Genomic DNA, 12,349 nt, shown 5'->3' on the forward strand with positions numbered 1-12,349 from the left:
CTATAAGAGTTTTAAGGGAGAGAACATAGTATTATATCTATAAAGAAATAAAATAGAAAAGTCATCTTTCCAAGCTCAGTCAGCTAATATTTGCTGGAGGTAAGTGTCAAATCCAAGGCTTTGTTGGAAGCCAATGTTCTCTCCTCCATATTATACATAGTTCCTGCATTGCACCAGGATCTATCAGGGTACCAGCTGGCTGAGAAGCACAGCACTAGAGTTCAGGGAACAGAGCCTGCCATGAGTGATAGCCCAGGGCCCCACCATTGAAGTTGTCCTGCCCCATCACTCCTGTGATGGGAGGGGCAGATCTGACGACTACTAAATGGCCTTCAGGTCACTATTGTCTAAGAGAATACTAAGCTTCTCCTGATTTCAGTAAAGATGACCAACTCACAAATTTCATCAAACCATGTTCAACCACGTTCTTCATGTTCTTCCCCCTAAACAAGTTTTCTCATTCTTCTCAATATGTATAGACTGAGAATTTTCAGACTTTTAATTTCTGCTTCTCTTTTAATTAGAAATTCCATCTTTAAATAGTTTCTCTCTTCTCCTATTCTTACTATAAGCAACCAAACAGAATGGGGATATTCCTCTAAAATTTTGCTTCGTTAAATAACCTCAGTTGAATATCCAGTTTCATTGATCATAAGTTCTAGTTCCACAAAACGTGAGGATGTACACGCAATTCAGAAAAGTCTTTGCCAATTCATACCAAGCCTTGCCTCTCCTCCACATCCAGTGACATGAGCCTCACTCCACTGAGATCTCAGCAGAAAGGCCCTTACCTCCCCTTCTCTTGCCAACTTTCTATCCAGGATTGCAAACCTGCTCTCTAAGAAGGCAGGTTTTCTCTGCAGCTCCTCCCCATTCCTCCTGAGCCCTCACCAGAATTCTTCTGAGCTTTCCATTCACGAAACACAGGCTTTTCCCATGCCCTTCAAAACTCTTCCAGCCTCCACCATTACCCAGTTCCAAAGTACTTTCACACTTCAGTGGCAGTCACACTGGGTGACTTAAAAAAAAAAATGAAATTTATTTCTCACAGTTTGGAGTCTGGAAAGGTCAAGAACAAGACCCTGGAAGACTTGGGGTCTGGTGAAGGCCTGGTTCCAGGTTCATAGGCAGCACCCTCTACTGTGTCCTCACATGGCTAATGGGGCAAGGGAGTTCTTCAGGATCTTTCTCATAAAGGCGCAAATTTCATTCATGAGAGCGCCACCTTCGTGACCTCCTATAGGTCTCACCTCTAAATATCATAAGACTGGGGATTAGAATTTCAATATATGGATGTTCAAGTGACACACTAATGTGCCAGCCTCACACACAGTGTTGGAAATGTTTCATGATAGCTTCTGTGTGTTCGGTATTCTGGAAAGGTTCATAGTACTAATGGATTGGCATTATAATGATCCTATGTATCTGCATCAAATTTTATAATTTCATATCTATTTCACATTCTTCATTTCATTTTATTTACCCCTACCATCTTTCAGGATGGACCGGGTGATTAAGCCCTCTATGTTCATTAGGCTATAAATTTCCCAAGAAGAGAGGGAGTGAAATTTAGTGTTGCTTTATAAAATTCTTGTAACATCTAGCACAGAGTGTTACTCTCAGCTCCAGACCTTTAGCTGATTCATTCCTTCATGCATATATGACTTTACATATAAAAATTTATGTATGAATATATACACATTGATCAAACTTTGGGCCCATTTTTCAAATTAAAATTATTCAAGAAAGAAACTGACTTAATTGGTTTAATAAACTGACTGAAGGTGAGGAAATGAGGGTAGAACTCCTTGTCAATGCTCCATGCAAGATGGTACAAAAATTTTATAAAATAGCAAGAAATGTATTGCTTTCCCCCAGAAAGACTTAACCCATCCATGAAATAAGGTGTGTTATTATGGTTTCAAATAGTGTTTACAGATGAAATGCTGAGGGAGCATCTTCTTCATTCAACATCTGCAGGAATCATTCTTTAATTAGGAAGCCAGCAGAACTGTGACCACCACTGATCACAACCACAGAACACAGACTAAGAGCTGTTCACAGTGCAAATATCCTTCAAGTCCTTGGCTTTGGGAATTATTAACTTGTGGGTTGGTGTATAAATATGGAGATAATTAGGTGCCCTTGAAACTTTCCTAGATCCTGCATTAATAGTCAATGTTTTCTAAAATAATCCACCTAGCTAGAGTTGAACTGTCTTTGTCAGTAGAATAGAGACTAAAGTATCTTCCAGATTTTATTTGAGAAGAATTCCAGCTATCCACTAAGATCTTTTCTTTCATTCTGGATGCAGAACTGATCTGAATTTCTCAGCCTTTCCTGTAATTCAGTATGGTCATGTGACTAGGTTTGAGCCAACAGATTATGAGAGGAAGTTATTTGTGCCACATCAGGACCTGACCCATAAGACTGTCCAGCCTATACCGCGTTGTCTCCCTCAGCTAAAATAATGGTAATTGAGATAACCTTGGAACCCATCCATTGAATATGGCAGAGCCAATATGTTCCCAAATCCCTAAAGACCACACAGGGGAGAAATGTCCCTGCTATTTCCAATCAGCAACCACTTCTGCTGACCTGGAATAGCCCTGCTAGATTCTCAGGTGAGAACAGCTTCTTTTTTGCAGCACTTGAACCCACATAAACTAATATAAATGATAAGGTGCTCTTTAATTGTAAAGGATAATTTTTCTCCAATATCACAATTCTAAGCCCAGCTCTCTGGCAGTTTAACATTTATTGTACATGTCAATTGAAGTCAACCTGTTTATTTTAATAACGTGTTGTTCACAGAAATGAAAATCTGTTTTACTACTCTGCAATTTCTCTTAAACTATAGTTTTTATCACTTTAGTTAAAAGCAAGGAAATCCAGGGGCTCCCAATCCAGCTACATGCACTTTAGCACCATCTGATGCAAGAAATAAAGTAGTCACACCCTGTGCAAAGAGGTGCTTTATGGAATAGGTCAATTACTATTTAAAGCCAAATAAACTGAGTTCCAGAGCATGTACAATATGATGTGATTTAAGAATATCAAGGAAGCCCAGACCAATTAGCCTGCCTGCCTTTTACAGAACATTGGTGGAGAAAGGAACTACGCTGAAATTTGTTAAATGTGCTGATTTTGGAATATAGAAAGTATAGTATGGGCTTCTGGCCTCCGCAGCTCTTATCCATCCCAAATGTCACTTTCACATTACTCTTCACAAAGCACCACCTTATTATGGGTGTTCCCAAAATCAAGAACTTACACCACATCTCTATTGTCCTTGAACCTGTCCTCTAGGATTCCCCACCATGACCCATCCCTACTTTTCCTCCACCATGTTTCCCACCATTCTCCCTCCGTCTCTTCCTCTTCTCCACCTTCACCAACCTCGTGGTATTCTTAACACCCTTGCCTGGAGTTCACTCATCTCTGCTTCTCCCTGTCTAAGTCTTGCTCAGGTCTACTCTACCTACACTAATATGGGAAGATTATGCTAAAAATTGCAGCCCACATCACTTTTTTTATTTCTGAAGTCTATGTCCTTTCATGTCAATACTACCAATGGTAGATGCTTCATTACTCTCTCTCTACTTGGTTTTATGCATTTCTCTTTCATTGTCTAGTGTGGACTTTAAATTCTACAAGGAGAAACTTTTCACACTAAGAGACACCACGGTTGACACCAAGGTATCAAGGGAGTGCAGTTCTAGTTCTGGACCTTCTACTGATTGAACTTGAGGAAGTTACTGAAGATCGCTGGTCCTCATTTCTACATTCTTAGAAATAAGTTTTAATAAGTTATCCAACTCTATCAGTGGAGTAAATGTGCTTTATATTGATGTAGTAACTAATTCCAAAAGGACTCCTTGAGCCTCTGATAAATGTTACACGTGACTCCTGCTACTGAGAATTCATTGCTGTTTATCTTCTTTCCTTTTCATAATCAACATGAAGCTTGTTTTGGAGAGTGCTAAGCTCCCCACAACTGATACCATTGAATCAGAAGCAAATGAGGAGTGTGGTCAAAAGTAGTGGACATGTTGCAGCAAGAATCCTGTAGCCAGCAGAGGCTGGAGCAGACTGTGCCCTTGCAGAGTTCCTGTGCTGTTCATACTTTCTCTGGAATCCTGAAGGTACAGTTGCAGGGATCATCTGTCAAACAGGAGGCAAACTATGGACCACTGCATGCCAGTCAGTTCTGGCTGCTATAGCCAAACACCATAGGCTGAGTGCCTAAAAAACAGACATTTATTTCTCATAGTTACAGAGGATGAAAGTCCAAGAAGAAGATACTGACATATTCAGTTCCTGATAAGAGCCCTCTCCCTGGCTTGAAGACAGTCACTGTCTTCTTGTATATTCACATGAGAGAGAGAGAGAAGGCATGGATCTCTCTTCCTCTTCATCTTAGGACTCAAATCCCATCAGGCAGGCCCACCCTGATGGCCTCACCTAAACCCAATCACTCAAAGGCCCCCACCTCCAAATATCATCACATTGTATTTCAACATGTGAATTTTGGAAGACACAAATATTCAGTCCATAGCATGTACTGATCAACTAATACAAATCAAAATTGTATTTCTATTAGTATATGACTATATTATAATCACATACATAACAATTAAATACAAATACAAATAAATAATAGTCATACAGACATAAGACATTTCACAACCAAGTTCTGATAAAATCTGGACTGGAGGATGTGACTAGTAGGGAGAAAGCCCCCCTCCACCTAGCAAGCATACTTTGAGGGAGATTGATAGAGTGGGTGCAGAGGACAAATGAGCCTGGAGAACAGAACCTGAGTGACCTTTCCCAATCAGAAGCATAAACAGGGCCGGGGTCCACCTCAGCTATGAAGTCAGGGGTAGGACAAGGAGACAGATAGAGACCTGCTTTGCCTTCCCATGGAGTAGTCTCATTCTACTCTCTAAACATGACCTAAAGAAGACATCTACAATAAAGTGAGTCATGCCTTTTTCCTGACGGGGAAGGGAGCATCACAAATGATCCTTGCGCTCTCCCCTGTCATTGCAGGAGGTAAGGAAATGATTCACTTCCAGTAATTCCCAACATCCTTCAAAACTACAATATTAAGCTTAATCTGCTAGAGTGTCTAGCACAGCAGAGAGCTAACATCAGACTATATTGTGCCACAATGCCAGGCCCATAATAAAATAGGCTACCATTTCCATCCATGGTTCACAGAACCCATCCTTAAAGAGTTGTAAATTAGGTCCCCATCTGCCCATTCCATCATGGTAACTTGTCCAGCACATGGTCTCACATGGCTGGGTTCTCTGTTCTTAACTCCAATGCAGTTCAGAGTCTCCCTCTATCTTTGCAATCCCAACACCCTGGGAAATGCTCCTGTCCAAGTCTCAGCCTTCTCAGCCAGAAATCTCACCCAACTCCCTGCCCTGTACCTCTGAGGACACCCCATGAAGCAAACCCAGGCATAGGAGAGGAGTTCAGTGAATGTGGGCTCATTTTAATATATCACTCTCCATCTTGGATAGTTAAGAGCTGAGTAATAAGCAAGTCTTCCTAATAATAACAGTAACATAAAAATTGAGCACTCACTATGATTGAAGTGTATGCAAATGAACTCACTGCATATATTCTTTGACCCTTGATGCAACCTCTATGCTACATACTTCTATCCTCAGCCCTCTTTTATAGTCAGAAACCAAGGTTAAGAGAAGCTGAGACTTTGGCCAAGGACCCACAGTAAATGACAGGTAATAGGGCCCAATTTGCCCTCTGTCTTTCCAATGTTAGACCCTAACCATGCACTCTTCATGGCTAATGAAGTCTCTGAGCCTTACCCTCAGGTCTTCCCCTTTCCTAAGGTGATGATGGGGCTTTCTAGTGTGGTTTACATCATACCCAGAGGATCATGAAACCCTCCTTTTCAAGTTCTGATACTGTTCTCTCAAATACTCATTTCTGTTTCCATCACTGGATTAGAGTGGCCAAGAAGTAGAAAGGCAATTTCAAGCTCCAGCAGTGGGGGACCACGAGCAAATTATGCAACACTGAAGATTTTCACCTTTTCACCTGCAAAATGGGCATAACTCACAGCTTTGTCTTCTCCATCCAATTACCTAAAATCATGTGAAGATTCAGCAAGATGATGCATAAGAGAGCATTATGAAAACACAAAACAGCCAACCCAAAATAAGATGCACTCAGCGGTCGTCCTGCATCTGTTGAGCATCAGCATAACCCAGAGAGCTTGTGAAAACCCAGACTGCTGGAGCCCACCTTCAGGCTGTCTGGGATGGGTCTGGGAATTCACAGTTCTAATAGTTCCCGGGTGCTGCAGCTGCTGGTTCCAGGGCATGTTTGAGAGCTACCACCCTATGTTAATCCCTTCCCTGAACAGAGTGTTTCATGTGTACTACCAGAGTCAACTCCTTCTGTGAAAGAGGGTGACAGTGTAGGTTGGATTTTGATTCCTAACATCTCAAACACACAATGGTAAACTGTTCTTCTCAGGGAAGTTATTATACCCCGCCAGGCTCTTGATGGGTTAGTGGAGGTGCCAGGCTGAGGAGCCCTGGTGAGAGTGAGCACCAGCATGGATGAGAGGCACAGGTAAAATCACAGCAGCCCCCAAACAGAAAGGGAGCCTGAGTCACAGCAGCCAGATCTGAGAAACAACATTATGACGGACAGAATCGCAAGGCCGGGGACAGCCAGCTCAGTGACAGGCCCTCTAGTCCGCAGGAACAAAAGCACGCCATGTGCTCTGAGAAACCTCCAGGGAATGTGCCAGCCCGGGTCTGCTGACAGGCGAGCGGCGTGTTTCTCTTCTGCAGTGAGGGAGCCATTCTCATGGATGCCTCTCAGAATGTGGCTGTGGCTGATAACAGCATCATTTCCCCTGGACCACGTCCTCTCCATCTCTAGTTCTCATTCACCGTCCTGTCTCCTTAAAGAAGAAAGAGGAAGACAATGAAAACGAATCGCAGTCTTTCACAACGTTCCTCAGCCATCTCCTGTCCGTGGGTCTAGAACACCAAGTCGAGGTCCAGGCACAACCTCCCTCTTGCCCTTCTCACCTGCCTGCTGTGGGATGCCCTGGTTCCTGATGATGAGGGCACTTGGCAGCCTGTGCACCTGCTGTGGGCCCTGAGCTGCCACCATCCTGTGGATTAAGCCCTCTCTCCTCTGTGTTCAGGGAAGACTGTGGGGCTGTGACTAGATGCCTGTAGGACGCTCAGCTGCAGGGGCTGTCCCCAGAATCTCCATGGGAAATGGGGCAAGTGCAGAGCCAGCCACCCTTGCTGCTCCTCCTTGATAGTCTGCCTCCAGAGCTCTCCGGGGTATTCTTCCGCCCCCTTGCCTGGTCGCAGAACAGTCTGGGCTCCTCAGATATGCAAGTGAATCATTTTCCATCCATCAGAGATGAGACTTAAATAAATAAAAAGGTACTTCGTGGGGCGGCTGGGCCTAATGATAAGCAATTATAGGAAGCCAAATGAAGGCAGAGCTTTGTGCGGGGCCTGTGAAATTGGTTAAGCAAAAAGAATAATGGCCCGTTTCGGTGATTCATCCCTTTGCTCATTTCAGAGGGAGCATTATCTCAGTTAAGTGATGCAATTAATATGAAAATGAGGGAATCATTGTTTAAGGAGATGAGGGGAGAGTGGGGAGGGGGCCTGGATGCCACAGTGGGGAAGAATAAGGGCCAGCAAGATGGATATTTGCATAGGTCAGTAGCAAAGTGATGCCTTCAGCATGCATTCAAAGCTGAGCTTGCATTGTGATACGTCGCCATTAAACTCTCATTACAGTGACCTGTGTCCAACACAATTCAATTTTTTCAGAATCTTAATGATAAAAAGTTAATTACTCTAAGGTGAAAACCTTTTGTACTGGGCCCTAAAATAAAACACAGAAAGGGCACTGTGAGTCCCTTTAGGACACTGCAGGTAGAGCCAGGGAGGCTTAATTTACTGTTTTATTAACCATAACATGATTTGCAGGTTGATTTTTTTGTAAGCTTTGCAGATCTTTTGTAACAAAGTCAAGAGTGATAAATAGGGTACTTGTCTCATCCTCTTCACTTTTTTTTTCCTTCCTAGGTTCTCTGTTGGTATTTTTCCACTCAGTAACTTCCAGAAAATATTCCAAGGACTGGTTGACATCCTTGGATGTAGAGTAGGAGGAGAACAGGGAACTTGAGTGCAGCATGTGACAAGGAGAGCTGAAAATCTGGAGCTGTCTAGCTGTCTAGCTGGTGGCAAGGATGCCATCATCTCTTGGTGTCTGTGTGCCCAAGACATTTCATTCCCACAAGACTCCAAGCAGAGGGGGAAAGGGGCAGAGTCTGGTTTCACATCCAGCTTCTGCTGTTTCTCTGCTCTGTGTCCTTGAGCCAATGACCTGACTCTCCAGAGTGTCAGCATCCTCTGGGTGTGGGAAGGATGATGTCAGCTTCCCTACAGGAACTGAGGTAAGACTTGATATCAAGTATATCCAGGGTTTCACATCAGGTTGGGGGAAGAAGAGCATCATTATGGTCTTCATTGATACCACGGCGTCGGAACCTACCTCTCACCTACAAGAGGGACACAGTCAGCATCAGTTCCTATCCCATGCTGAGTTTCCATGTCTTCCTTTTAAGAACCAAAGGGTAAATTACAATTTTCAGATCCTGACAAGAATGATCCTGCTGACTCCCTTCAACACTGGAAATGCTCAAACTAAAGGAAGGGAAGTTGATGGATTTCTCAAACTTGCATAATAACAGTGAGGATCCAAGGAGCAAGAGAAGGCGACTAGGTCCCTGGAGGTGAGATAGAGGGGTAGAGGAGACAGCAACCCAGAGGAGATGTCCAAGGTAAACCACTGCAAACCAACAGGCATGAAGACAACGTCAGAGTGGCACCTCGGATGTTTCAGTCAGCTGAAAAGTCCCCTGTGAGACTTCTTTCTCATTTGGACTCTAAATGTCAACTAAATAGTGTCCCCACTTCTAGTCTTCTGCAAGAGGAAGTACTTTAGAGAAGTAGAAGTGATTGTACTAAAACTGAAGTCAATAAAAGGAGCTGTGGCTCTTGGTGCTCATTTTGTGTTCTTTATGGTGCAGACAATTTTCACAATCATCCATACTAAGTCCACAAAAGCAAAGTAAGTATGTATATTTATATATATTTCTTCAGTAGTAGAAAATCCTAATTTACAATTGTGGTGTCTTGATGAATACACAAAACTCCCACAGATACCCACCCTGACACACCTCTGTATCCATCTCACAGGCAGAACATTTAGTGACACAACATGCCCACAAGTCCTACTCTAAATACCTGCAGCAGAAGTTTCCCACAGTGGGTTTCACTGTGAAAACCAAGAAAAATGCAAAGATTTGACAGCACCTGACCAAAAAGAGAGGGCAGGCATAGGCAACCAGAGCTGTATAAAAGATTCCTTATGTAGGAGGAAGGTGTGTTCATCAAATGAGCAGTTAGGGAGTGCACTTTGAGGATCTAAAGGAGATATAAAATCTGACAGTGAAAAACAAATTATTAAAAAAAAATAGGGTATCAGAGAAGAGAGAAAAGTCAAAACAGGAGGAGGTCTGAAATGAGAACATCCGCCGACACCTGTCTAGGACACAAAACATCCCTGAATCCATTCGTGAGCCTCAGGAACTTGGGACTAAGACAAGTGTTCCATAATAGTAACCTTGTCTTATGAAGGAATTTATCCCATCTTCAACCATCTTGACTCATTTTTGGATCAAGAATTCTTAAAGATCTACAGCATTCCATGCTGGAGGGTCCCAAGCATGGTTTAGCATGCAGATCCCCTGGAGAATCTGTTAAGGTATATTGTACCTGGACGAGAGGCTCTGGAGCTAAACCTGGTAATCAGTATTTTCAGCACGTGGTCCACAGAATTCTTATGACAGCCAGACAGGACACAAGTAATATGGGGAAGACTGTTCTTTGGAGCCCAGAATGGTCAATTTCTCTAAAAGTCCAACACGTCATATGCATCCTTGCTTATTAACTTTCCTGAAACACTTTCTACAGACAATAAATGTTTCCTGAGTATACACAGTGAATGTACGTAAAGAATGAAGTAGCATCCCTGACATCTCTCAAAGTACTAGAAATGCAGTGTGGTTCAGGCCTGGGCACTATCCATAAGACAGCTCTCTGAAGATGCACAGCCATAGAGAGAAGGACTGTAGAGTTGGACTTCCATCTTCCATGATTGAGAAAGACTTCATGCAAGAAATGGAGTTTGAACTAGGCCTTAAAGAATGAGCTGGGTTCAAATTCGAGGAGGAAGAAGAAGAAGTGCCCCATACTGAAGAAGTACCATAAGGAAGTTGGTGGAGCACGAGAAGGCAGAGGCACATGTGGCAATGAGGGACCAGGGTCACTGGCCTGTCGCGGGCACACTCTCTGGGACAGGTTGGGGTGGGCCTCGCAACTCTCTCACAAGAATGTCAAGCTACTGCTGGCAGGCTTTGTGGTGACAGTACAGATGTTTAAGGACGAGAGTGGTCCTGAATCAAACTCTGTCAAGGGAATACGAGTCTTCTACAGAATAAACCCAAAAATCCAAGAGGCCGAAGACCAGAGAGGGGCAGCCCTGGGTTGACTGTTCACGTTCCCAAAGAGATAACGTGACCTGAACAAGGACAGCTGCTCCCTTGGTGAGCAGGAGGGGCTGTGACAACGGTCATCTCATGTTGGTCACTTACTAGATGCTCTCTCCCTTGGACAAAAGCAGTCCATCCCTCTGGGCTTCAATGTCCACCTCTGCAAATGAGATGAATTTACCTGTTGAGTCTCCTTCCCAGGATTATTATAGCATCACAGAAATCCTGCAAAGGGTTTCATAAATGTAAGGAAATATTGACATTAGAGATGATACAAGATGTCTGTCAAAGGAAGGCAAGGCCACAAGAGACAATCGAGAGACCAGCATCACAGCAGGACTGAAGGCCGCCCCCGCCCTTTCACAAGCCTCCCTCACCTCTCAGTTGATCGAAGCTCTTATTAAGTCTCTAAACACACAATCCAGACAACCCTAAATCAACTGCCCTGTCTTTTTCTTAGTCATTTTGAACTTTAAGCTCATCTTTTAAAACACTAATGCATCTTAGCTCACAGATTCTCCCAGTAGGCACACATTCCAGCAGCTATGTTTATTTAGAAAGTAACAGAAAAATCCACATCTTACCTGAAGCTTAATATCTGTAGGCAAATGAGTGAATGGTACAGATTTCCTTATTAAGCAAATGAACCATCTTCCCTGACAGGAGAAAAGAAGCCAGTACAAAATGTAGAGCCTTGGGGAAAAGGCTTGGGCTGTTATGCTGAATGTCTGTTTCATTCTTTCTTGTCAGGCAAAGGTGCCTGTGGGAGGGGACACTACTCAGCATTTCAGTGATATATCGGCCTTCAGCATGAGACCTTGAGGGGCTTCAGCAGGAATTTTCATAGAGTTCTCCACTTGCCTTCTATGCATCTTTTCTCCCTCATCTGTCCTGCCAATCCCCTCTCCCAAGGCCCAATCATTTGCAACTGAATACCATACAGAAACCTCAGGTTCTGAACACCCCCAACCAGAATATTTGACTCCAAAATCTGCTCTTCCTCTGTTTGATTTTTGAAAATCCTGTCAATAACCCACTCCCCCAGATCAGAGTCCACGTCTGTCTAAGCCTCACTCTCACTCCCAAAGTCCACCTGGTACTAGGTCCTGAGGCTGATCTCCCAGGCCACATGGATGACAGGAGAAGGGCTCAGTCAGGACCCTTGGGTCCACACCCCATTGCTCTTTCCTGTCACACCATAGAATCCCTTGACTACCTCAGGGTGCAGACAAATGTCAAGAAGGAAGAGAGAGGGCTCTGGCCAGCCCTGAATCAGGATGTGATACTAAAATCAGGAATGCAAAGTAGCTAAGCAGTGGCCTACTGATTTATAGAGAGACCAGAAAACCAGGATATTAATTAGGATCATTATATTCCTTAATAATGAGATTCAATTGACTTATAACCAGTTATAAGCTCACTGTCTTTTGTTCTGCATTGCTAATTGTACTTACTCATTTTTACAGTTGCTAAATTATAAGATAAGCTATGGTTGTAAAAGAAAAGGAAGGATTTATGCGTGTTCTATGTGAAGCTGTGCAACAGCAAGTGAAATCTAAAGTGTTAAAAGCATTCATGAGAAAGCCAATGTTATTCTCCCTCACTCACAGTCCTTAGTTCCCTAGATAAAAATCCTTGACAAAGGAGAAAGTCAGGACAGACATTTCATTCCATGCTGTCAGCTGCACACAGGTGTCAATGTGCCAC

At 43.3% G+C, this 12,349-nt stretch overlaps 1 long non-coding RNA gene across 1 annotated transcript; it reads right to left on the reverse strand.

The window, feature by feature from the left end:
* Positions 1-4,272: 4,272 nt before the first annotated feature.
* LOC306669313 lies at positions 4,273-11,630 on the reverse strand. The gene is made up of 3 exons (XR_013766067.1): positions 11,227-11,630; positions 10,741-10,867; positions 4,273-6,952 (listed from the first exon to the last, which is right to left on the reverse strand). It is a non-coding gene; the product is annotated as an uncharacterized lncRNA (long non-coding RNA).
* Positions 11,631-12,349: the final 719 nt, after the last annotated feature.

Source organism: Sciurus vulgaris (genome assembly GCF_902686455.1).
Source record: "Sciurus vulgaris genome assembly, chromosome: 9".
In the NCBI taxonomy this organism is placed as follows: Eukaryota; Metazoa; Chordata; class Mammalia; order Rodentia; family Sciuridae; genus Sciurus; species Sciurus vulgaris.